General features: G+C 42.2%; 1 pseudogene; it reads left to right on the top strand.

Moving 5' to 3' along the window:
* The first annotated feature begins 18,735 nt into the window (after positions 1–18,735).
* On the top strand, positions 18,736–19,283 carry LOC100757857 (annotated as a pseudogene).
* The last annotated feature ends 7,626 nt before the right edge of the window (positions 19,284–26,909 follow it).

Here is a 26,909-nt window from a genome sequence, read left to right on the forward strand (position 1 = left end):
TATTACATGTAATATATTAGATGCAATGCCCTGCAGATGTGTCAGTGAACAGAGGCTAGCCCCTTGGAAAGGCAACCACTCTTTTCCTCCTAAGCTACAGAATTGTTGGACCCTCCCCCATAGGGGTCCACTGACCAGCTTGTGACTAGGAGCTTACCTAGCAGGTACATCCTGTTTTCTTCCTTCCTTGAAGGCCTGAGTGCAAGTTCTTGTTATCCTGTTATTCACCCATTCAGGATTGCCTGATGGGCCTGGGAACCTGAACTTGTTATCTGGGTAGTTTTCCACCATCCCTGCTGACTGGTATATAAGCCCCCATTCTTGTTGGAATTAAAGGGCATTCTCCCTGCAAGAAAGACCTGCTGCCTTGTCTTTATTTAAATCCTCAAGCCCCTCGCCCTATACTGTGGAAGTGTTGTTGTGCAGGTGCTACAAGAATGTAGTGCTTGGGAAAGTTCCCTGTTTGAGACCACTAAACTCTACACGTTTCAAAGAACCCTACTTCTACAGGCACACTTTTCGTCTTTCAAATGTGGTTTCAGTACAGGGTCTGCTGGAACATGATAAATGGTCTCTGGTGTACAGGAAGATGGAGAGGGGATGGGACTTACCCTGACGTGTCTGGCTAGCTTAAAATACCAGGCATGAGGCAAGGCTTCACAGAGTGCTTTACTAACCAGTCATCAAAGATGGCTCTGACACACATCTTAAAGATGAAAACAAAAAGAAATGAAAAGGGAAACAGAAGTTTTGTGTTTTAAGGTTTACTCCGAAGAATCAGCATTGTTTGCTTCGAAGCACAGGTGCCAGCTGCTCTTGCCCCTCAGCGAAGCACCTTCCTCCCTTTTTATCTTCTCGGGACTGTGTGAGGGTCTCCATCAGTGGCCAGTGGTCTTTTTGTGGGCTGTTTCCAGGTCCTTGTTCTTTTCATCCTTGTTCACGGTTTCCTTCATTTTGTTTCCTCTGACTCTGATATTTGATGGTCCTTGCTATCATCGAATCCTTGCAGCTATATATTCTGAGTCCGCTTCTTGCTGTAAAATACACGTACACATTGAATTAGCTAAAAGGTGAAGTGCATTTTGAAGGTCATGGTGATCCATCCATGAAGCATATTGCTGGATATTTCGTTCATCCTCTTCGGTCAGAACTCAGCTCCCGGATCCTGAGTATTCTGAAGAACTGCTTAACTTACCTCTAATAAATGCCTCAAAACACTCTCATTGTGCTGTCAAGCACAAAGCATCTTTCTTTCATTTTCAGGGCAACTTATCAAAGCCAGTATCTCACTTGTGCTATGCAAGTGTCCATCACTGAGCCCACCTGCAGATTCCACCCATCTGCAGTGGTTTGTCTGTGGATTCAGGAAGGTCTTCCTGGTTGTGACTTGCCCTGAGGCTCCACAACTCTTCCACATTGTGGTTAGGAAGACTCCTAAGCTAGAATCATGTGTTAGACCCCCGGAAAACTCAGGTATCCGAGGTCCCAGGCCACGACTGCGGTCACACCAATCACCAGGCAGATTCGAGAGCTTGATGCAAACTGCACGAGGCTTTATTGTAATTTAACGAGCTAAACCCATGTTAGCTCGGGTCTTTCACCCACCCGCTATGGCGGATGGCTCGCAAAAGACGGCTCCTAGGGCCTCCCAAGAGATCTTATAGGACAGCATAAGGGGAGTGTCTAGAGGTACTCACAGGCTCACGATTGTTGTGCCTCCAGGCTTGGAGGGCTTGCCCTGTGTTGATTGGTCAACTGGTTGTTATAGCCCATAGACCCTCCCAGGGTGGTTGCTATGCTTTGTGTGTCATTGCTGTGCGCTTGTCCGTAAAGCACACCCTGAGTCATAAAGCATAGCGCCACCAGCTAACTTCTGATTGGTTCCTTGTCACGAGGCAGGCATCTGACCTCTAAGTGACCAAGGCAAGTTTATGGCAAGCATGTGTTCGGCTGTTATGGCTGCCGAAAGGGGAGCAGGTCCCTTCACATGGAACAATACACAGGTCAGACCCAGAAGACTTGCGTGCTCTGTGATTATGACTATTGGACCTCTTGGGTTTTAGGAATGGCATGGGTTTGTAGACTATTTTAAGCCTTAAGTTATTTACTTTGATTTAACCTGACCATATATATCCATATAGAGTGATTTCTAATGCAGCTTGCTAATTAGATATAAAAATTCTCAGAGAAGCACTGGATTTTATAAATTTGTAGATTAATTTGGAAGGTTTGCCATATGAAGAATTCACATAGACAAAATTGCCATTTCACTTCCCTTGGCCATGCCAGTTCTTAAATATTTGGGAAAATGTAATTTAATAAGCAATTATTAAGTGTTTTTTTTTTAACTAAATGGGAAAGCTTGCCCTTCTTTTGTTATAGCCCTCAGGGTATAAACTCTTGAAGGTAGATGTATTCAATTGATTTCTGGTATAATATCCTAGGACAGTCTTATTAACTCCATGGTTATTCAATTAATAATAATTAAATGTATTTTTCAGACTCAATCACTGATCGATTCATAGTAATTACCTCAATGGAACTACAAAATGGAGTCTGAAATAAGAGTCTGACTTCATCTGTATTAAATTACTAGGATAGGCTTTACAATGAAAGTCAATGGTTAATGACAAAGATAAATGCCTAGGGGGGTGGGAATTGCATGAAGTGATTAAAGAGAGCAACACTGACCTTTACTTTAAGCTGTAATCACTTTACAGCCTCATCTCTTCACCAATGATTATTAATTCCCAATATTTCCAATCCTTCTGGGCATGATAAAAGAAAAAGATTGCATAATAAAAGAGACTTCTTTTCTGGCCCCAAATAGGAGTAAATACCAAATCTGAGTCTAATTATTCAGCATCACATTAGTACCCTAAGAAAAAACTGAATGTAATGTTTAAAAAACATGTTTAATATTTTAGTCTGTTTAATATTAATAGAAATCCTTATTTCTCATTAGTACAAGAAATAAATACACAGTGTACATTGTTATTTCTTTTAATTTTCAGAATGTAAACTAGATCTTCCTCCTCCTTTTTTCTTTGCATTCTCTTCAAAACAATGGAGCTTTAGACCCACCAACTCAGGCACAGAAGATACACAACTGTCCCCAGGGGAAGTAGTTTCCTAGAGTCCAGCAAGGGAAAAAGACTGACTACCCATGATGGATGATACCCTGAAGCTGGTATTACAGCATGAGCTGGGAAGGAAGGGTGTCTACAAAGAGGTCCAAGCTGCTCAGAGCTCAGAGTGAGTGGCTCCAGATGTAGTGGTGTACATTTTCAATCCAAACACTCTGGAGGCAGATGCAGATGGATCTCTGAATTCAAGACCAGGCTGGTTCCAGACTAGCCAGGGTGATTTAATAAAACTCTGTCTCAAACACACACACACACACACACACACACACACACACACACACACACACACTATAAGAGTGGAGAACATGCAATCATAGTGACCTCCTAGCATGAAGTTTAAATACCAAGCCCGGTAAGAGGGTATCCATGATAGCCCAGCACAGGTCATCTCATCCCAAATATAAAGAGAATGCACATGAACAAGGAGATGGCATCGACAATGGTATGCAAATAGGATTGACAGAATAAGTCAATAAATGGTGCTACCAGCTTCCATATGGTCAAAAGGAAATGATATAAACATGGAAAGTAATAAAATTTAGAAAACCCCTTCTTGCCAGATGTGATATGGCTGTGTGTACTCACTGTCTCAACATAAAGACATAGAAAAAATGTATTCAAATAATTGTGTCTTGACACAGGCCTACAAATCCCATGCTCTACAAACTCCTATCTCTTTCCACAGGGAGTTCCTGGGAACACAGTCCCCCAAAGCAGTGAACACATCTAACACCCAGATCCTGGATTGTTAGTACAATTCTCTAATGGCAGTGAGCAAATCAAACACCAGGATCCTGGATCATTAGTACAGTTCTCTAAGAGGAAACACAGTTTCCTGGACAATGAATGACTACAAAGCTGGAGTAGGATGTGTAAGATGAGCCTACATGTGGTGATATTTGTGATTTATTAAAGTTTGCCTGAGGATTCAGAAAGCAAAGTCAGCCTCATGCTATAGAGATCAGGCAGTGGTGGCACCCGCCTTTAATCCCAGGATTCAGGATTAAGAGGTAGACAGATCTCTGTTAGTTCAAGGCCACCAAGAGTAAAGAGTAACAGAGTTCTTGCCTTTGATCCCAGCACCTGGGATCACATGCCTTTAATCCCAGTATTAGGGGTTATTTAAGACCTGGCATTCAGAGCTGTCATTCATTCTCCAGCCACAATGAGGATAGGAGGACATTGATGTCTCAGGATTCTCCAGCCACGCTGAGAAGCAGCAGTCTTCGGTTTGGTGGAGCCAGGATCACCTTTCAGTCTGAGGTAGAGTAAGAGCTAATGGCTGGCTGCTTTGCTCGTGGACCCCAATATCTATCTCTGGGTCTTTTATTTTTGTGCCACACCTATGGCAACATCCTGTGTCAGAAAGCAAGAAAGCACTCAGAGAATGGTGAAGAAATGTCCCTTGGAGGGATTGCCACTGAAAAACCAGGACCAATTTCAGCATCGAGTTCAAAGGCCTCAGAACTAAGCCAGTAGTGTCTTCTCTAAGACCAAAGACCTGAGATCCTGGTTCAAGGTGAGGGATGGGGATGAGTCACTGATGCAAGCCCAGAGTCCAAACACCATGGGAACTGATGTTCTGATGTCCATGGGCAAAAGAGTGCCCCAGCAACAGAACAGAGAATTCAACTTCTCTCTGCCTTTCTGTTCTATCTGAGCACCCAGCCAATAGGGTGTTGCCTTAGCAGACCTTCCCACTGTGTGTGTCAAATCACAGCCAGTCTTCCCTGGGAAACAGTCATTAACTAACAACAGAGACACATTCTGAGCAGTATGCCCTAGAGTGTTTGGACACAATCTAAATAGTATAGGTGAGTCACCCCATATGCCTCTTTGATGCACTTTATGATGCTAATAAATACTTCTTACAGTAAACTTGTTTACTATAAAGTAAGTCATGGTAATGTGTGCCTGTAATCCTGGCACTCAAGGTGCCAGGACAGGAAGACAGCAAATTTGAAGCCACCTTTGACTACCTAGAAAACTCCAATACAGTATTGCTGAGTATATCAACCACAATCCAAGGCAGACCCTATATTCAGGTTTAGCTGGCCAACACAAAACAAACTCCATAGTTTTGTTGTTACTATTGCTGTTACTGCTGCTGCTGCTGCTGCTTGTGGACTCTTTGCCTCATTTTGCTTTGTTTGGATATTTTTTAAACATATTCTTAAAGTAGATATTCAGAGGCAGGCATATCTCTGTGAGTTCAAGGTCAGCCTCGTCTACAGAGCTACTTCCAGGACAGCCAGGGTTACACAGAGAAACCCTGTCTCAAAAACAAATGAATAATAATAATGATAATTAATAAATAATATTCAGTTTGGAGTGTTCCCAGGTTTTGGTTTTTATACTTTCAGTATTATGCAGCATTCATCTGGAAGTCCTTGGGAAAAACTGTCTGTTATCTTCGTGTCTTCAGACTGCCAGATCACATGGGCACTCGATGGCACTGCTTGGCTGAACTAATACAAATGTGTTGGCCTCCTTACTCATATACTCAATTGTTACTTCTTCCAATCAATGATAAAGATGCTGGATTAGTTTGGTTTCTAAGATTTTAATAAGGCAACATGACCAAGACTACTTTTATAAGCCAGAGTTATTTAGGCTTACAGTTCCAGGGGACTATAGTCCATGATGGCAGAGTGAGGGCTTTACAGTGGGAACAGGAAGTTGAAAGCTCACATATTGAGCTACAAGTGTGAAGGAAAGAGTGTGAACATGAAATGAGTCTTTAAACTCTCAGGGCCCACCTCCAGTGACTTCCTTCAACAAGGCCAAATCTCCTGAGCCTCCCCCAAACAACACCTCCAAGCTTTCAAATATCCAAAATGGGAGACATTTTTTTTTATTCAAGCCAAACAAAGGCCTATATCAAAACAGTAATGCCCCAGTGATTTTTCTCACTCCTAATCCTCAACTCAAATCTCACCTAAACCCAACTCCCCAAATTAAATGAAATAATAGCAATATATATCCTCAACCATTTATTGTTGTTTAGGCTTTACTTATTTTTTCTTCCCTGTCCATCATCTTATACACATAGTCCTCTATTTACCTGAATTCAGCTTCCATGTAACTGTTTCATATGCACATTATACAATAGGCTACATTTTGAAATTTTTTCCTTGGCACCCAGACAAACATCTTGAGCCATGATATGGGGAGTTGCCTGAGGTAAAGCAGCCTCTTGCTTTGCCAGCACAGTCATCTGTATGCAGGTAGTGTTGTGGAAAGAACTGGACAGCTTCGCTGTATTCACCATCAATATTTTATATTTTTAAGTAGTGGAAAATAAAAAAGATGGAGTGGTTAGTACTATGAAAAATATAGGTTCCACAAAAATAACAATATTGAGAGAAACTATACTTGTCCATTCTTTTTGGCTGTTCTTTGGGCTTCAGCATGTTCTGATGGAGGAAGAGCTACACAACTAAAGAACATAAAGACCTGTGAGATGTATGCTCCAGACCTATACTTGTTAGTATAATTGAGATCGTCCTTATAAATAGCCTTGGTATTCAAGTTTCACATGCTTTGAGAAAGGCAAGACAGATAGGCAAATCGACAGCCCAGAGCACATATGCAGACGTGAGGAGCCACCAGCACTAGTGCTAACAGCATACTCAGGCTCAGGAGCAAATGCAGGCATAGGGGCAGACCCAGGGGCAGGCACAGGGGCAGGCACATGAGCCCAGGCTGGGGCACACACCAGCAGAGGCACACCACACAGCAACACCGTGATCTATAAAGTACAGATTGTCCACAAGCTTCCTGAGAGAAAAAGTTCACTTTTTGCTTAAAGTTCCAGGGTGATAATTTTCAGCAGCCATGACCTGGGATAGGGAGGAGCTTTGAGAACTTGTACTTGCAACACAAGTACCCTCACCTCAGCAATCACGTTAAGTTATAGACTCCCCAATGAGCCCCATAAGTCGTATGCATAAGGCCCAGGAGAAGGGACTATCTTTTTTTGACTGTAGTTCTGGTTAAAGTCAAGACTGCCATAAATTTGTTTTGTTTTGTTTTTGTTTTTTGAAACATGGTTTCACTGTGTAACCCTGGCTGTCCAGGAAAGATTTTGTAGACTAGGCTAGCCTGGAACTCACAGAAGTCCACCTGCCTCTACCTTCCCAGTACTAGGATTAAAGGCATACACCATTACCACCCTGCCTGAAATCTAAAGACAGAAATTGTTGTCAGGCTTAATGGACATGCCTTTTATGATTTATTTATTTTGTTTTATGTGCATCAGTGTTTTGCCTACATATATATTTGTTTGAGGGTGTCAAACCCCATAGAACTGGAATTACAGACAGCTGTGAGCTGCCATGTGGGTGCTGGGAATTGAACCAGGGTCCTCTGAAAGAGTAGCCAGTGCTCTTAATCCCTGAGACATCTCTCCAGTCCCATAAATTATTATGTAAGTGTTTTACTTGATGATGGGGGAAGTACTTTTGTGTATGTTTATCTTATTGATTGTTAAATAAAATACTGTTTGGCCAATGAGACAGCAAGTTAGACAGGACTAGGAGTCAAAGAGGATTCTGGGAAATGTAGTAGAGAAGTGGTGATCCAGGCAGGAAGTGACATAGAAAGGAGACTCATATTTAAGCGAAGGAGAAACAGGAAAGGTCCTTTTTCCTCTCCGCTCTTGCTCAAGCGGCAGGATGTGATCCACCAGCAAGGAGGGACGCCAATAAGGCATCCGATAAGATAAGTCTTATAAATTATATAGATTTATGATAATTAAGACTGAGCTAACAGATGAGGAATACTAGTCATTGGCCAAGCAGCTTTGAACCTAATCAAGTTTCTGCCCGCCTAACTTGGGCGGGCGGCTGGCGTAAAGCTCACATGTGGCAGTGGGGTTCAGTGGCTTTGGGCGGAAAGATTTATCGTAACAACTTGGGGTCAACATTCAAACTCAATTCTAAACTTTTGTATCTTGCCTTTCTTTTTGCATTTTAGCATGAAACATCTAGAATGCAGGTCAACCAAAGACGGACAATATACAACAGAAGGAAGGAGTGAGAAAGGGCACTAAGACAATAGTGAAGAAACAAAAGAAGAGACAAAGAAAAAGCAAAAGTTAGAGTGGAAGAATGAAGATGGTAACAAAGGCTGGATGTGATGGCACGCACCTAGAACCCTAGCATTTGGGAGCAAGAGACAGGAGGATTGCTGTGAGTTCCAGGTCAGCATGGTCTGCACAGATTGCTCAGGGCCAGCCAGTGCTTCATGGGGAGACCTTGTCTAAAAATAAACAAAATATAACAAAAAGCTGCTACTCACTGGGAAGAGCGTAGCTTGACTTCATGACCTTTAGACGTGTCTGTCGATTTGGAGTGTTCCTTTTTTGTCAACATTGAATGGTCAAGAGCATATGGCCATGGCCATTGTCATTGATTTCTAGTTTCTAAGCCACCACTGATAGTGATCAAGGACAATACCATCTTCACTTGTAGCTTGTGTCTCGGATTCTGAAGCACCATCCATGTGTTTGTGTATGTGCCTGTCTGAGAGTGTGTGAGTGTGCATGTGTGGTTGTGTACCTATGTGTGCATGTGCCTGTGTGTATATGTTGTATGTGTGTCTGTGTATGTGTGTGCACACGCGCATGCACAGATAAACTAAGGTCTAACTGTATATAATCATGAAAAAAGAAAGGGAAAGAGAAAGAATAAGTTGTTACCAATTATATAAAAATCAAACCTTATCTCAAATCTCTGTATGTTCAAAGTCTAGGTTTTAAAGTTTTCTTCCCATTTCATGGTATTTAGGATCATTCTATGTATTCAAAGTAAATTCAAGATCAGAAATTTTACTTATTCATAAGTAGAAAAACTATATTGCTAGTATCTGTGAGTATGGTCAGGCCATCTTCATTAAATGAAGCCACTGCATACATCATAGATAAGAAGACAGACTATATGACATGCCAAAGTACTTGTGGATGCTAGGGCTTTAAGTTTTAGACCAATTGTATGTCACTGTGCTTGCTAAACTTCTTAAAATGACCTGTATTATTTTTTAGTCTAAAACAACAAGAATGCACAATTGTTTAGTGGGTTAAAGCACTTATTGGCAAGCCTGACAACCTGAGTTTGATTTCTGAGACCCATATGGTAGGAGGAGAGAACCCACCCCTCTAAGTTGTCCTCTGACCTCTACATGTACACACACACACACACACACACACACACACACACACACAAAGACAATAAAAAATACAATGAAATATGTACACAAATAAGGGAAACATAAGAAAAAATATAAAACCTCTAATATCTGCCATGTTTCCTTTATACAAATACAAGAAATTCTAGGAATCATATTCAAATAATGGTCGCCAAAGTGCAAAATTAATAATGACATAGTAGTGCAGCACTTTAGAGAAGGAGGCAGGGATTCAAGGTCAGCCTGAGCTATATAATGGTGCTAAGAGAAATTTTATTTACTTACACGATAGAAACAAATTAGTAATTTTTCAGATTACATATCAATTATCCCAGGCTGCCATTGTATTATTGCTTCCTTTAATCTGGAAAATCAATACTATTTTGATATCCTCCCCCTCGGAGATCTGCAAGGCTTGGTAAGCAGTCAGCATCTCCATATACACAGCAAGTCTGCTCTGGAGGGGATTGGCAAGGTCAAGGTGCATAGGTGAGGACAGTAGCTAAGTAAAATTCAATCCTGTTTACCCAGGGGATGCCACTGAGGACTTTACAACACTCTTTTGTGGAGAAACTCCTTGCTGACTTTAGTTAGTATCAGGAATAGTCTTGTTGTATCAGTTTGGAGCTTATATCCCTCTTAACATCATGCTGGAGAGTTTAGAGCACTCTCTAGCCAATGTGAGCAACTCAGCTAGCTTATCCTTGCAGAGTATTTCATACTGCCCAACTCATATTTCATACCTCAGTGCTTCACAGTGGCAACTTGAATAAAAATGGGCCCCATAGACTCATATATTTGAATAGTTGGTCTCTAGTTGGTGTAACTGTTTGGGAAGGATTAGGAGATGTGGCCTTTGTTGCTTCTAAAAACGTAAGCTCTCAGCTACTGCTCTAGTACTATGCCTGCCTGCCTGGCTGCCTGGCTGCCTGGCTGCTGCTATGCTCCACACCATGATATATATATATATATATATATATATATATATATATATATTGAATTACAAACAAGATTGAATTACATGACGATCCCAGTTTCCCTCTCCCTCCCTTCCTCCTCTACCACGCCCCCAACTAAAATCCTACTTATCATATGTGAGGGCTATAAATTCTAACCTTCTGAAACAAACTCTTTTATAGTTTGCCTTGGTCATGGTGTCATATCGTAGCCATAGAAAAGTATCAAAGACATTCCCCTACATCCTTTTCCCTTGTTTAAGGTTCTCATTTGCTTACCTTCTTGTTTTCAGCTGTATTTATCTTTTCATATCATGTACAGTCTAGTAAATACTAAATCCTTCCCTGAAATAATGTGTTATAAACAAATAGTAGAAAAGTTTATATCCAAAATATCTATTTTAGGATCTGAATTCAACCATATGATCCTTTTGGTCTCATTATGCTGCCCCACAACATAGCGTGTCAGCAGAATTTGCCACTATACTCAAGAGGAAGCAGAACTATTCCCTCCTGCAAGGCACTCTCCCTCTAACTATAAAATCCCTGATAGTCTGTTTCAGAGTAAGAGGTAGAAGACAGAAGTCTGACGGAGGAAAGAAAAGAGGGCATCATTTAACATAGTTCTGTCTGGTCGTACTATGTCTCCTGTTTTTAAAAATAAAATCAGCTGCAAGTTTAAGTTGATCTGTACTGCATTGTTTGCTTCATTCGAGCATCACTAAATGCTGGCATGGACTCTGACCACAGGGAGACCAAATTTGCTGAAGGCATTCCAAAGGAAAACAAACCAAGTGGGAATGTGAAAAGAAGTAAATACAGAAGAAAAAGGACCACAAGACTGTTAAAATATATTGTGATGTAAAGCCTTCCTTTTGATTACAAAAAACAGTTTTGTTTTTAATGTTATCAAGTCAGCTTGATGGCCCCTCTCTCTCTCTCTCTCTCTCTCTCTCTCTCTCTCTCTCTCTCTCTCTCTCTCTCACACACACACACACACACACACACACACACAAAGGTGTTTTCTAAGAAAAACATGCTTTTGATTTCTAAGCTTTGATGACTATGTCTGCGTGAAGCTAACACTGGACATATGCATTTCTAACCAGTCACTGCTGTGACAGCATGTTTTAGAAATGATTCTGTTCAAAGGGCATGCAAATTTTTTGATCCAAAGCATCTCTTAGAGATCTGATGCAGGAAGGACACTAAGGAAAGCCTCTGGTGCTGCTGGGAGTGGCATCTGCTTCCGTCAAAGCTTCAGAGCTGGCTTTTGGTGGAGCCTATTGCTTAAGTGGGAGCTCTAGAGTAGGCAGCTTAAAGTGAAAGCTCAGATTGGCACAAAAAATGACAAATGTTTGCAAACCTTGACTAGGCACAACTAAACTGTATTTCCTAGAATCACAAACAAGACAGCATAGAGGGAGGCTGGGATCCTAAGATTCCCATTGATACATTCAAAGAAATGATTAAAATGGCTTGGGTGTTAAGAGACCATACCATATGCTGCTCAGATCATACCAACATGTAGCTATGTCTCTCTCCTTCCTTATAGCTTATTTGTACACAGGCCCAGGCTAACAGACTCTAAGCTATCAGAGGCTACCTGTGATACACTCACACGATAGACACATATTGGATAAATGAGCCCCTACAACCTCAAGGTCATATACCCCTTCCTTGGAATACAAGACCCTCTTCCTTTTCCCTGATACCCAGGCATCAGAAACAACCTGTACTTTGGACCTGCCCTCAAACGTGAGGCAAAGGCCCTCCCCTTTCCTCTGAGCTCTGTCAGAAGAGTTCTCCACTCTGCATGTAGGCTGATCTCTCCTCAGAACCCTCGCCATGCTATTACTTGTCTTTCTATAATTAATTAATTCTCTAAATTTTTCACCCAAAAGGACACACCATCTCAGTGTCTTTTGAGCCCCAAACTCAAAAGCTTTCACTAGGAAACTGTGTAAAGTTATTTTTCTTTCAAAATAAAATTTCACAACTTTGTTCCACAGAACACATAATAAAATGAGCTTCAAATGCTTCTGCTAGCTCTGTGCATAAAGAATGTGACAAAGCAAGACTTGGAAGTATGGAGCTATACCTCAAGCACTTCAAGAGTTCAAAGCTAGTTTGGGTTACACCACAGGCCCTGTAGAAGGAGGAAGAGGAAGAGGGAAAGCAAGAAGTTGGGGCAGAACTACTGAACTACATAACCCAAGCATGCGGACTTGTAACCCCCCTACCACCCTGTTGAGAAGACTACTTCAGTTCCAGGGGATCCAGTGTTCTCTTCTGGCTTTTGTGGACTCCAGAAAACATACGTGGTGTACATAAATTCACTTGGGCTCACACAAATACTCATAAATAGTAAGTAAATAAATCTTCTAAAAATAATAACTTCAGCTTGTATGACTCTTTGTCCTCTTTGAAAAGACATAACCAAAATATAACATAAGCCAGGGACTGGGGAGATTACTCAGTCACTATAATGTTTACATGGCGAACACAAGGGCCTGAGTTTGAGTCCTAGAATATATGTTTTTAAAAAAGTGGGGTATGGTGGTGTCTTCCTTGTTTACTACATGGAATAAATCTCTTTCCACGCTCCAAAAACACTGGCTTTGGTTTACATCTTGTATCTGTGTGTGAGTGTGTGTGTGTGTGTGTGTGTGTATGTGTGTGTGTGTGTGTGTGCATGTGAGGGTGTACATGTGTACATATGTGTATGTGCATGTAGAGGCCATAGAACAATGTCTGGTGTCACTTTTCACATGCCATCCACCTTTTTCCCCTTGAGGCAGGTCTCTGCTAGTCTAGAACTTACCCAAGTAGGCTGACAAAGACACAGGAGTAGGGGCCACAGGTGCATGGGGGTATTGTGGTTTGACATGGTAGCAAGAACCATTTGGAAAGGGTTGATAAGAGTTGAAGGGAAAGGATCATAAGCAAAAGAAAAAAATCAGGGTGAAGTATTTCAAGGAATGGCAAGGCCTGAGCTGTAGACGTAACAGCAGCAGAGAAAGGTAAAGGTGAAGCGTTGGAACAGTCAAAGAATGATGGGAAGGATCCAAGTGGGTCGTTAAACATTAATATCATAAGGCTGAGTCAAGCTCTCAGAGTTCTGAAACACCAGCCAGTGTTTTGATGTGTAATGAACATGAATGTGGCTGTCCAGCACACTGGAATCTTGCCTTATTCTCATTAGTAATCTTCAGGAGTATAGTCTTGTGTCACCCAGACTGGTTTATTTCAAATGCTATAGAACATAGTCTACTAGAAAACTTTAATTCACTGTTCCTGTTCTTGTTCACTGGAATAAATTGCATAGAAGTTGATAAACCCTTGTAAAAAACATAGTGAATTAATATTTTATTTCAAGGCATGCAATCATGAAAATATGAACTTTATTATGGCCTTCAAGTATTTTCTCTTTAATGACAATGGAAAAAAATATGGTGACGTATCACAAACATAATGGAATTACTCTTTAAGAAGTGACTCTCTTACATATTCCATGTTGAGTATTTGTATTAATTAAAACTGTCTCCTGGGGCTGGAGACATGGCTCAGTAGTTAAGAGCATATACTGTTCTTGCAGAGAACAGAGGTTAGGTTCCCAGTGCACAAATAGGGCAGCTCAAAACTGCAGTTCCAAGGGATATAAAATCTGCTTCTGATCTCCAAGGGCACTTGCACACATGTGGTGCACATAGCCTCATGTAGGTGTGTGTGTGTGTGTGTGTGTGTGTGTGTGTGTGTGTGTGTGTGTGTAATGAATATATATATATATATATATATATATATATATATATATATAATGAAAGAATAAAAATGTGTCTTCTGCCCAGTATGGTGGCTCATACCTGTAATCCCAGTACTTTAAGAAGGAAAATTGCACATTTGAAACCAGTTTGGGCAATATAGCGTGACCTTAGGGGAGAACAAGAGCCTCTACTAATGCTAAGGATGAAAGTAGAAGAATTGTGTTACCAACTCAGTAACATATATGCTATTGCTATTGCCAGAAAATACATTTAATTTTTTCATTTGTTATTTGTTATTTGTGTGTGTGTGTGTGTGTGTGTGTGTGTGTGTGTGTGTATCCCGCATGCATGCTTGAGCATGAACACATGTCACAGTGGATGCATAGAAATCAGAAGACAACTTGGGAAAATTAGTTCTCTCCTTCTACCATGTGGGTGCCAGAGATGAAGCTTAAAATGTCAAGCTTGGCAACCGATACCTTTTCCCACCGCACCATCTCACTGGTCCATATTTTAAATTTCTAGTGAAACTATGGGCAAATAAAATAGAGAACAAGAAAAAATCTGGAAATGGTATCAGAAACACCAACTATGTCACATTTTTGGAATGTTTCTAAGGCAGCCCAGGGAAGAGTTCTAAGCTTCTGTCAGGAAATAAGTAGAAAATAGTTTTAATAGCATTCCCACATCAAAGTAACTGGTGGATCGCCACTCAAGAACTGAAACTGTCGCAAAAATGTTGGCGCTTCCTTATTTGAAGAAATATTTGCGCAAGGAAGACTACTATCCTTATATGTGTAGCAAGCAAAAACCACTAGGAATGATAGTCCTCCAACCTTTGTAAAACATTCTCTCTTGGTGTCTTTTGACTTTGAAATTCTTTCATGAAAGAAAAGGTTCCAAATATGAGAGGGGCTATTTCTAATTGAAAATCACAAATATGGTTTAAAAGCATGCCTCTGAGCAAGTCTAAAGAGACATAGCACAGTTTGTTAGGCAGGGAAGAGAGAAACTAGATAAGGTGAAGATTGCGAGGCATGACGAATGCATCTCTTTTATGAGCTTCTGCTTGAGTTTCTTGCCTCCTAGCAACTACCAGCTTCATCTAGCACAAACAACATAAGATACCCTGTGGTGGTGTCTAACACTGTGAAAATCCATCATTTCTACTTACACAGTAGCAGGACTATGATAGCAATACTACTTTTTATATTGATTTATTTTATTTTATGTGTATGGGTGTTTTGTTTGTATGCATGGTTTGTATACCTTATTTGTGTCTGGTGCCTCCAGAGGTGAGAAAAAAGTATCAGATCCCCTGGAACTGGAGTTACAAATGGTTGTGGGCCACCATGTAGGTACTTAGAATTGGACCCAGTACTTCTGTGAGAGCAACAAGTGTTCTTAACCTCTGAGCCATCTCTTCAAGCCCCCAGAAATACTATTTTTAATGCAAAAATGCTGAAACTGATATTACAGTGATAAGTACACTGTGGCATGATTTGTTATGTGTATGTGAATTCTAAGAAAGTCAAACTCCCTTGAATTTACTCTCCCTTGACCTCAGGCCCAGTTTCCCAGATCCATGTGATAAGGTCCACGTCAGTGCTGATTAATCACATTGATTACTCTCTCAAATGTGATGTCACTTCTGCTTTGTCATCAGGGACAGAAAAGACTCATGCTATAAGAGACAGGACAATCCAGGGTAGGCAAACTGCATCTGTTTTGTATTTTTCAAAATGATAATTTATCCTTATCTTGGTCACTCTTCCACTGCTGTCAGCAAACACTATGACCAAGGCAACTTATAAAAGGAAGAGTTTGATTGGGGGTTTGCTCTCAGTTTCAGAAAGTTAATCCATTATCATAAATGCTGGGAGCATGGTGCTGGAGAGCTCACATCTGACCTGCAAGTTGCTAGCCCAGGGAGATAGCTCAACTGGTCCTGGAGGGCTCTTGAAACCCCAAAGCCCATCCCTATAGACACACTTCCTTTGACAAGGTCACACCTACCCCTACAAAGCCACACTTCTTAATCCTTCCTAAACAGTTCCACTAACTGGGGATCAAGCATACACATATGAGCTTCTGGGGGCCATTGTCATTCATTCAAACCACCAGAATCCTTGGGTGACTTAGTGCTTTAGAGGCTGAGTATGGGCAAATGTACATGCTGGGTGTGATCCAAGCTTGTTAACCTTGCTAGCTCAATCTACTGTAACCCCAGCGGTGCTGAAGACTAGATCTGCCCTAGTCTCCCTTTATACCCTTTTGGTTTCATTTTCATTAGCAATGTATGTCTCAAGTCCTCTCACCACGAATTTCATTATGATTAATGGGTTCACTGACAGAAAATAAATGGGCTAACTTGAGAACTAGGGCCATCTTGCAGTACACTCTATTCATTTTATGCAAGATAAGTAATGAAAACAAAATAATTAATAGGTTTTTTTAATTTTTAAAGCAATACAATTAACATTTTTAAAGACTTTTTATTTTTATGTATGTGTGCTCCCTTCATGCATTTACATGCACCATATGTGTGCAGTGCCCATACAGGCCCAAAGAGGGCACTGAATCCCTGCAACTGGAGTTACAAGTACTTGTGAGTCACCTCCTGGCATTGGGAACCAAACCCAGGTTCTCTGGCAGAGCAGGAATCGTTCCCAACTACTGAACCATCTCTCCAGCCCCCAAGGCACCACCACCACCTGGCTCAAGGTGGATATTTAGAGCAGACTTTTTCTAATGGCTAGGTACAGGAAAGTGAGTACTAAGTAAATAATGAGCTACCAAAACAATAGCCACAAGAAAATCATAAAAAAAATAGGTTCTTGGGCCGGGCGTTGGTGGTGCACGCCTTTAATCCCAGCACTTGGGAGGCAGAGGTCGGCGGATCTCTGTGAGTTCGAGGCCAGCCTGGTCTCCAGAGGGAGTACCCAGATAGGCTCCAAAGCTACACAGAGAAATCCTGTCTCGAAAAAACCAAAAAAAAAAAAAAAAAAGAGGTTCTTGTCAGACTAGGTGGTACACATCTCTTATGCCAGTGTGCTGGGGAAGCTTAGTTACAATGAAAGGTTTGAGGCTAGCCATAGTAAGACTGTCTGAGAGAAGGAAAAAGTCCCCTTTAATTTCATCACTTTCCAATTTCAAGGTTAGTTCTTCATAAAGAGAATAAAGTCAACTCGATAAAGATTTAGCACAAAAGCTCTTTTGACTCTAAATGAATATTTCGTACATTTTTTAATTTCTAAGTAATTACTTCAAAATTTCCATTTCTTTGACCATGAAATATTTTCTTTTCTTTTTTTTGGGGGGGGGGGTTCGAGACAGGGTTTCTCTGTGTAGCTTTGGAGCCTATCCTGGCACTCGCTCTGGGGAGCGGGCTGGCCTCGAACTCACAGAGATCCGCCTGCCTCTGCCTCTGCTCTGCCTCTGCCTCTGCCCTCTGCCTCTGCCTCTGCCTCTGCCTCTGCCTCTGCCTCTGCCTCTGCCTCTGCCTCTGCCTCTGCCTCTGCCTCTGCCTCCTGAGTGCTGGGAATAAAGGCGTGTGCCACCAACGCCCAGCCCATAAAATATATTCTTAAACATAGGTTTGCTTTCCTGTTAATTAAGTCAAAATCAAACTAAGGTTCTTGAAGAGCCGGATCTATAAGGAGGGCTTATACACCCAGGTACTTTTGGGAGAGAGGGTGGGAAAATTACAAGCGCAAAGCCTGCTTTGGCTAGTGAGTATACTCGAAGGTAGCCCAATCCACTTAAGAAAACAAATTCAAAAGCAGGGCTATGTATACAACTTGGGAATAGAGTACTTAACCAACAGACCCTGGAAGATTCCCAGATCCACAAATACAGTAACAATGTACTTTGATATTTCATAATACACTTGACCTTGTTCAAAAAAAAATGTAAAACTATATTTATAACTGTGTGCCTAAGATCATGAATACTTAATAATTTAATAGTATTTTTGAATTTCATAGGACCTATCTCCAGGAACTTTGACTATGAAAAATGTCCTTTTAAATAAATGGGGCCTTAGCCGGGCGTTGGTGGCACACGCCTTTAATCCCAGCACTCGGGAGGCAGAGGCAGGCGGATCTCTGTGAGTTCGAGGCCAGTCTGGTCTCCAGAGCGAGTGCCAGGATAGGCTCCAAAGCTACACAGAAAAACCCTGTCTCGAAAAAACAAAAGAAAAAATAAAAATAAAAATAAATGGGGGTTAGAGAGATAGCACAGCAGTTAAGATCACTTGCTACGCTTACAAAGGACCAGAGTTCTGTTCCTAGCACCCATACCCAGTGGCTTACAACTACTTGTTAATTCCAGCTCCCGGGGACCCAATGCCCTCTTCTGGCCTCTACAGGCACTTGCAAGTGCACATATATACTGACATAAACATACACATAAATAAAAGTTAAATCTTTAGGGGGGGGAAGAAAAGAAAATGCTCTCAAGATAATTCAAGGAGCAGCTTCGGAGGTCCGGTGGATCTGTGTCTTGCTTCAACAGTGTTTGGGCGGAACAGACCCGGGGACTCCTCTCTTGTTAGCTTCCCTCCGCTTCTCAGTCTCTCCAGCCGCAGCCTTTGGGACCAGCTCCTTGCCGCCCTGGGCTCCTAGAACCAGCCAGCACCCTCTCTTCGCCTCTTCCGGGTTAACTCCACACAGCGGATCAGCCATGACCTCCCAGGTTCATCAGAACTACTCCACCGAAGTGGAAGCTGCCGTGAACCGCCTGGTCAACCTGCACCTGCGGGCCTCCTACACCTACCTCTCTCTGGGCTATTACTTTGATCTGGATGACGTGGCTCTGGAGGGCGTAGGCCCCTTCTTCTGCGAACTGGCCAAGAAGAAGCAGCAAACGTCTCCTTAAGTTCCAGAACGACCGCGGCGGCCGCGCACTCTTCCAGGATGTGCAGAAAGAAGCCATCTCAAGATGAGTGGGGTAAAACCCCGGAGGCCAGGGAAGTTGCCTTGGCCCTAGAGAAGAACCTGAACCAGGCCCTCTTGGATCTTCATTCCCTGGGTTCCAGTCGCATAGATCCTCATCTCTGTGATTTCCTGGAAAGCCATTTCCTGAATGAGGAGGTGAAGCTCATCAAGAAGATGGGTAATCACCTGACCAACATCCATAGGGTGGCTGGGCCCCAGCCAGCGCAGACTGGAGTGCCCCAGCCGTCTTTGGGCAAGTATCTCTTTGAGCGGCTCACTCTCAAGCTTGATTAGGAGGCCTCGCCTTCCAAGGGGCTCCCTCTGCTTTGCACCAGCCAGCCTCAGGACCTTCACCCGAACCCCTCAAGCCACTAGGCAGCTTTGTAACCGCCCTGGAGCCCCTCTCAGGTCTTGGACCAAGAAAACATAAAGCTTTTAGAAACAAACAAACAAAAAAGATAATTCAATCAGGGGCTAGAGAGATGGCTCTGTAGGTAACAGCTGGCTGCTCTTCCTGAGGACCTGGGTTCAAATTACTAGCGCCCACATGACGACTTACAACTACTTACACCTCTACTTCCAGGGGATCTGACCCTTCTTCTGGCATCTTCAGGCAACAGGAATGCACATGGTGAATACACATTTGTGAAGGCAAAACACTCATACACATAAAATGAAAATAAATAAACCCGCCATTTGCAATGGGGTGGGTGAAAGGTTCAGGCTTTGGCGCTGATCGGCTCTACCTCTTTAAAAGACAGATTCTGCCCCCTAACAACAGTCAGGGCATGCGCAAGAAAACGTGCAATGTCGTCACTTGTCACCCATGAGGACTCTGGGCATGCTTGGAACCTCAGTGCGCATGCACAGTCTTCCCTTTAAAAGCTCCAGCTTTCCTGCTTCACTCTCTCTCTGCTTCCTCTCTACTCTTTCTCTGCTTCCTCTCTACTCTCCTTCTCTGATCTTCTTGGCTCTCTCGCCTATGCACTCTCTCTGCCTCTATGGCGACCGGCCATGGCAGTCAGCCATTACCCCTGTTCCTCTTCTCTCTTAGTCTCCCCTTCCAGGTCCATATAATAAACTAGTCAATATGTCTCATCCCTCATCTTTCTCTTTTCCTCTTTTTAAATAAAAACATAACAGTGGGGGCTTGCAAGATAAATCAGTAGGTAAAGACACTTGCAGCCATGCCTAATGGCCCGAACTCAATCCCTGGAATCTGCATGGTAGGAGAACCAACTCCCAAAAGTTGTACTTTGACTTCCACATCCACATGCACTGTGGCATGTATGCATTCATGTACACACACACACACACACACACACACACACACACACACACACACACACACAAACAATTTTAGCAGAAATAAAAATAAGAGAAAGCAACATCATTTCTAAGCCAGGCTTAGCAGGCATCATCCTTCACTTAGGAGGCTGAAGCAGGAATTTTGTCAAGTTGAGGCCAGCCTGGCTACATAGGGAATTCCAGATCTGCTTGACTACAATGTGACACATTGTCTCAAAAAAATAGACTCAAGTAGATTACAAAAAACACTATTTTCATATCAAAAAAACATATTTTCATGAGTAAACTACAGAACTTGAGGCAAGGGGCAATATATGTTAGAAATTCTGGAACTGACTCCCCATCTCTTCTACACAGATAAAGAATTTTCCCAGAAAATTATAACTTACCATTTCCTACTTTTCATAATTATATGACATTTTCTCATTTGCCTAGTTCTGAAATTCAACCCTTCAGAATTCCTAGTTTGTCCCACATGGTTGAATGGAATGTTCAGCATTTTTTATATTATGCCTCATTAGGCAAGAAATCAACCAAAATAGACATTTATGATAGACCCAAAGTTCTCTCATTTTAAGTAAATACGCACACTAAACATTTTAATAAACCAAATTTCTAAACACAGCCATTCCAGTGTAACCACAGGGGATTGGTTCCAGGACCCCTGTGGAGTCCAGAGACCACAGATTCTCAAGCTCAGAACATAAAATGCTGTAGTGTTTAAACAGAATCTACACACCTCCTCCTGCCTACTTTAAATCATCTTCAGGTTCCTTCTAATGCCTAATGCAATGGAAGGCATACATTATACCGTATTCTTTAGAGAATAGTGATGAAGAAATGTCTACACATGTTCAGTGCAGGCACACCCATAACAGGGGGTAACTAGTACCCAGGCCACAGCTGATTGAATCTGCAGATATGGAAACCCTGGAGTTTAAACAACCATAGAACACTGATGTCAACGTACTGCAAAAGGCAGTGAGACTTAAATCTTAAGACAAATAACTAGGAGGTAACTTAAGGTTGACTTTCTGTTTAATGAAGTAAGTTGTCCGAAAAAATAAATGGAACATAGTAAGACAGAGCATGACTCATAAATACTTACACCAGCCACTGCTTGTGATGTTTGCTAATTAACTCAAGACTTGGGTGTCAAATTCCAGGAAAGCAATTAAAATGAGTACTGCCTACTTATGAGAAAAGACAAAAGAAACTGGTGTTATCCCATCTAGAAAAAAAAAAAAAAACACAAAACTCTAGAGGGTGATTCATATTAAATTTCAATTTACAATAGCTGTTGAACAGTCAGGGACAAACTGTTCTCCAGTGGGACCAACAGGAGGGGATGTCATAAGTTTCAACACAAGCAACTAGACTCAAAACAGACTTCATAATAATGGGAATCTGTGAAACTTTAGCCTGGGTGACTGGAGTGTGACAGGTGTGACCACTTGAAGCCAGCTCCAGGACACTGAAGTACAGAATGAAAATGAGAAGCAAGTCCAAAAGGGTGGCAGAGGAATGTGCTCCCTAACAGAAGGGCTCAGGAGGAGATCAGGAGGGTGTCTCCTGGAACATCACATAGCAAGAGACTTTCTGAGATGTCTCCTAACTCCATTGGTCCTTCCAAAGACAAGGCTCCTCGAGAGCTGCTCCGCCCCATTGGGTCCTCAGTTCTCTCCTCCCCACTTCCCTCTGCCCATTCAAACACATGCTTTGAGCTTCCTTCTCTTCCTGCACAGGCACTATCAGGAAATGGAGACATAAAAACACTGGTGATAAGATTTTATGACACACTGTAACTTGGGTACACCAAAAGGATGGTAACTGTGCTGGCTAGTTTTATGCTAACTTGACACAAGCGAGAGTCACCTAAGAGGGGGAAGTTTAGTTGAGAAAATGTCTCTATAAGATCTGGCTATAGGCAGCCCTGTGGGGCATTTTCTTGATTAGTGATTGACGGGAGAAGGCCCAGCCTGTTGTGGATAATACCACTCCTGGAGCGGTGATCTGTAAGAAAGCAGGCTAGGCAAGCAAGCCATGAAGAGCAAACCAGTAAGCAGCACTCCTCCATGGCCTCTGCATCAGTTCCTACCTCCTGCTTCCTGCCCTGTTTGAGTTCCTGTCCTTTCTTCAATGATCAACGGTGATGTGGAAGTGTAAGTCAAATAAACCCTTTCCTTCCCAAGTTGCTTTGGCCATGGTGTTTTATCACAGAAATAATAACCCCAACCAAAATAGTAACAACATGTATTTCTATAAATGATACAAATTCCCATGCATCCTCCCGTTCCCACCTTTGGAGGTGGTATAACCCAATGGGTTAAGAGAAGAATAAACTCCCCAGTTAGGAGTCAATCAGTGCCAGGCAAGTGTCATACACATGTAAACCCAGCATTCAGGAGACTGAGGCAAGAAGACCATAAGTTCTAGGCCAGTCTAGACTGTATAACAATGCCCTGTCTTTAAAAAAAAAAAATGTTAATTTAGTTTTTTAAACATCCTCTTCCAGACCATAAGCACAGCCACATCACAATTTAAATTCTTTCTAAGGCTCTTCTCTTTTTCTTCAAAGATAAGGGCTGTTTGATATGGAAGGGGTTACATATCTCAGTTGATGTGACTAAGGGGGCAATTGATCCTAGTGCTATTAGAGATGTCCCCTAGGCACTTGGGAGCACCCTGCTGGTGACATTGTGCTAAGTTCCTTTTTAAAAATGCTGGGGGTCTCAGGGGTCTTTGCTTCACTTTAGCCCAGGCTGACCCGGATAGTCTTTAGCATCTGTCTCTTCTTCAGCTTCCAAAATGACCTGGAAGTTGCAAATGCAGAAGGGGGACTTGTCCCCACCCTGTGCCTCTCGAACCATAGGAAGGCTCTGGTTTCAATCCTTGCCTTGATATGCATAAGAGGTTACAGGAAGCCGAAGTGGTTAAGTGCTGCTCCTGTACAGTCCAGGTTCAGTTCCCAGAACCCACATAGGAGTATCCGACCATATGTTATGCCAGTTCTAGGCCTCTGGGGGCACCAAGAGTTCACACGATACAATTACACACATACAGGCAAAGAGAGCTATACACAAAAAATAATTTTAACTGTAAATAAATCTTTAAAACGTAATTGTGAGCCAAAGGATTCTCAAAGCTCTGTTTTGACCCTCTCTCTCTGCTTATGTTCTGCCTTCAACCAATTCTAGCTCACCCCCTGGAGTGTTGCATTTTGGGTAATGCTGATACTTCGAAGGGCTTTAACTTTTTCTAAACTGTATCACAGAATACTAGAAACAGACCTCCTTGCTGTCTGGGCAGACAAGCCAACTGTTCGGCAACTATCTTTCTCTCTGGTACATCTCTCCTCAGCTATTATCTTCTGTACTCCAGGAAGATGAAGAAGAATGGAAAATGAAGGGAAAGTGATTCTGTTCTTACTAACTTGCAGGCCTTAAATAACCACATGCCTAAAATGAAAAATAGGAAATTAGTGACTTCAGTCTGCTGCTGAGCAGGAGACAAGCAGAGCCAGTCCTCAGAGCTGTCACAGTGGGACCCATGGGATTGCAAGCAGCCCCATTCCAGGAGGGAAGAAACCTCCACTCTGCTTCCTCCAGACTCCCTTTATGGAGCATGTATCAACCTTCAATTACCATTTTTAGTAGTAGCTTTGTGTCAAATGTAAAGTGACAGAAAATTTCTCTCATGCCATCATCTTGCAGTGTGTGTGTGTGTGTGTGTGTGTGTGTGTGTGTGTGTGTGTGTGTGTGTGTGTGTTCCTATGCATGGGGATGTGTGTGTGCAAGTATACATATTTGCACATACATGTAACTGCTCAAGGTTGAAGTCTTCAGGTCCCTTACTGAATCGGAGCTCACCATTTTAGCTTATCTGCCTTGCCAGTTTGTCTCTGCCCCCTGTGTGCTGGGATTACAGGTGAGTCACGCCCACCTAGATTTCCACATGGCTTCTGTGGATCCAGACTCCAGTCCTCTCGATTCTTTGGCAAAAGCCTTATCCACAGAGCCTTTTTGCCAGCCCCTTCATACAATTATACATGTATCTCCTTCTAAGTGTTTGAAAGCAGACGGGGCCAAGTGTGGTGGTGTACATCTGTAATCCCAGCACTTGGAAGGCCGAGGCAGAAGGACTCACACAAATTTAAAGACAGTGTGGTCTATATAGTGAGTGTCAGGGTTACACACTAAGATACCACCTCAAATGGACTGGCATTTCCCTTAATGGATAAAATGAGTTGACCATTGACTATTGACCATTGACAAGCAGCATTGTGTCCTTCTAGGTTAACTCAAAAGAACCTGTGAAACTGTAAGAACAAGAAACAGGAAGTTAGATTTGCTGATCTACTAGTTAATATTCTTACTTCTTAGGGAATCAAATTTATTTTTTCCCAAATGTTGCTCTCTTGATGACCAAATACATATTTTCTACAAGTTAATGACAACCAAATCCTGTCCCTCCCTTTGACTTCATCTTCTGTTCCTTTCTTTATCATTCTGATCAGTATCTCTGCCTCGAAGACAGTCCTGGGCAATGATTGCTGCTACCACATGAGCCATTCATAATGTTAGTTGCATTGAATCTGAGCAAGATTTGAATGTTATTACTTTCTCAATATGCAAAACTCTAATGGTGTCCTAAAATTTTGGCCCTGGAAGGTTTTGGTCATATGTATTTAGTAGACTTTGTCTTTATTTAAAAAGGAAGGAAGGAAGGAAGGAGAAAGAAAAAAGGAAGAAAGGAAGGGAGGAAGGGAAGAAGGAAGAAAGAAAGAAAGAAAGAAAGAAAAGAAAGGAAAAGAAAAGAAAAGAAAAGAAAGTTTTTAAGAGAGAAAACTGGAATGAACCACTACAGAAACATCAATTTAATAGTAAAATGCTGCCTCCTTCTGGATAAACTGAATTACACATGAGAAACCCATAAAGCTGCCATGGAGATGTATTAAAGAACTTTTTAATGTAAAGAAAATACAGGTAGAAGAGATACCTAAGTCTGTCTTTGAAGTAATGAAGTACCTAAACCGTGTATCTCACGTATGAGGTCTTGTTACCAAAGAAATAGGGGCTTTTAATCTCACTAGGAAAAGAATTTAAGAACAGACCAAAAGAAACTTGAAGACAACTTCATTAGAATTTAAAAGGAAACCCCATCGAGGCAGTGGTGGCGCACGCCTTTAATCCCAGCACTCAGGAAGCAGAGGCAGGTGGATCTCTGTGAGTTTGAGGCCAGCATGATCTACAGAGAGAGTTTCAGGATAGGCTCCAAAGCTACACAGAGAAACCCTGTCTCAAAAAAACGTAAAATAAAATAAAAAAGGAAACCCCAGGGCAAACAAGCTGTAAATCCTGGCAGCTGCCTGGTGGAGGAAGCCAGAGAAAGAGAAAGTGCATGCTGTTTGAGTTAAGCCAGCACGTGATAGATAAACTGCCACTCCTTGGGGAATGGAACTTTAGAGAAGGAGTGAATTCCAGAAGTTGGAGAGATGGCTCAGCAGTAAAGAGCAATGCCTGCTCTTCCAGAGGACCCAGGTTCAATTCCCAGCACCCACATGGCAACTGACAACCTGTAACTGCAGTCTTAGAGGATCCAATCCTCCCTGGGCACTAGGGAAGATGGTAGACAGACATGCAGACAAAACACCCAAACCCATACCATAAAGTTCACTTTTCAAATGAACTCCGGAGTTTAGGGAAATGATGCTAGGAAAACAGAAAGAAAGAAGAAAGGGGAAAAGTTACGCTTTCCTGAGTAACTCACTCTTTGAGTAAAACAGGCTGAGAAGCTGTGTAACAGCGGCTCTGGAAGCTGCTGCATGAGTGCGGGGACTCTAGGAAAGAAGTAAAGGGTTAATAACCCTTCCAATCTCCTTATGATGGCTTAAGGTGAGCCCATCTTCCTATGGCATGGTCCCTGGGTCAGGTAACTGGTCATGCCATCTAGATTTAACTCTTAAGCAAGGAGACAGCGGCACACCTCCACTAGACTTAGACTCCACTCTTCTAGACAGGAGGTAACAGCCTTCCCTTTGTAGACCTTCAGTGCCTACACTAACATTCTGACCAGCTAACTCTAAAAGTACTTAGGAGATGGGCTGATACTGGGAAATAGATACATTTTTTTTTTCATGACAATCTAGAGATTCAGTGAGGAAGAACCAATGTCTGGACTGCAGTTTAGTTCCCATCCTCACACCGAGGAGGTAAAAAACCAGGACTCCTCTTTAGTATTCCTGGCTGGAGAACCCAGGATTTTTCTGGAGCTGTAGCTTTGCAGTCTCTGCCCTGTCCAGTTTCTAGCCCATTCCATGACTAACTCATTTAAGCATGCCTCTTCCAGTCCTGACAGGAGACATGGAATCCTAAGCCCCCATGTGGAGAAACATCAGAATTGGGCTGGTAACACCAGTGAGGATTGGTATGTGAAACAGCCATTTTACCAATTAGATTACAATCCTATTTTGGGCATGAAGAAAATCCAGACCTGCTTCCTGTTTTCAGGAAAGAGGGTAGAGGTCAGAGTGATGTAGAAGCCATGACAGGTAGGGTCAAAGGTCTGAGAAAAATATTCAGATTCTTTGTGATAGTCACTGGGGTCAGGGAC

Source organism: Cricetulus griseus (assembly GCF_003668045.3).
Source record: "Cricetulus griseus strain 17A/GY chromosome 1 unlocalized genomic scaffold, alternate assembly CriGri-PICRH-1.0 chr1_0, whole genome shotgun sequence".
In the NCBI taxonomy this organism is placed as follows: Eukaryota; Metazoa; Chordata; class Mammalia; order Rodentia; family Cricetidae; genus Cricetulus; species Cricetulus griseus.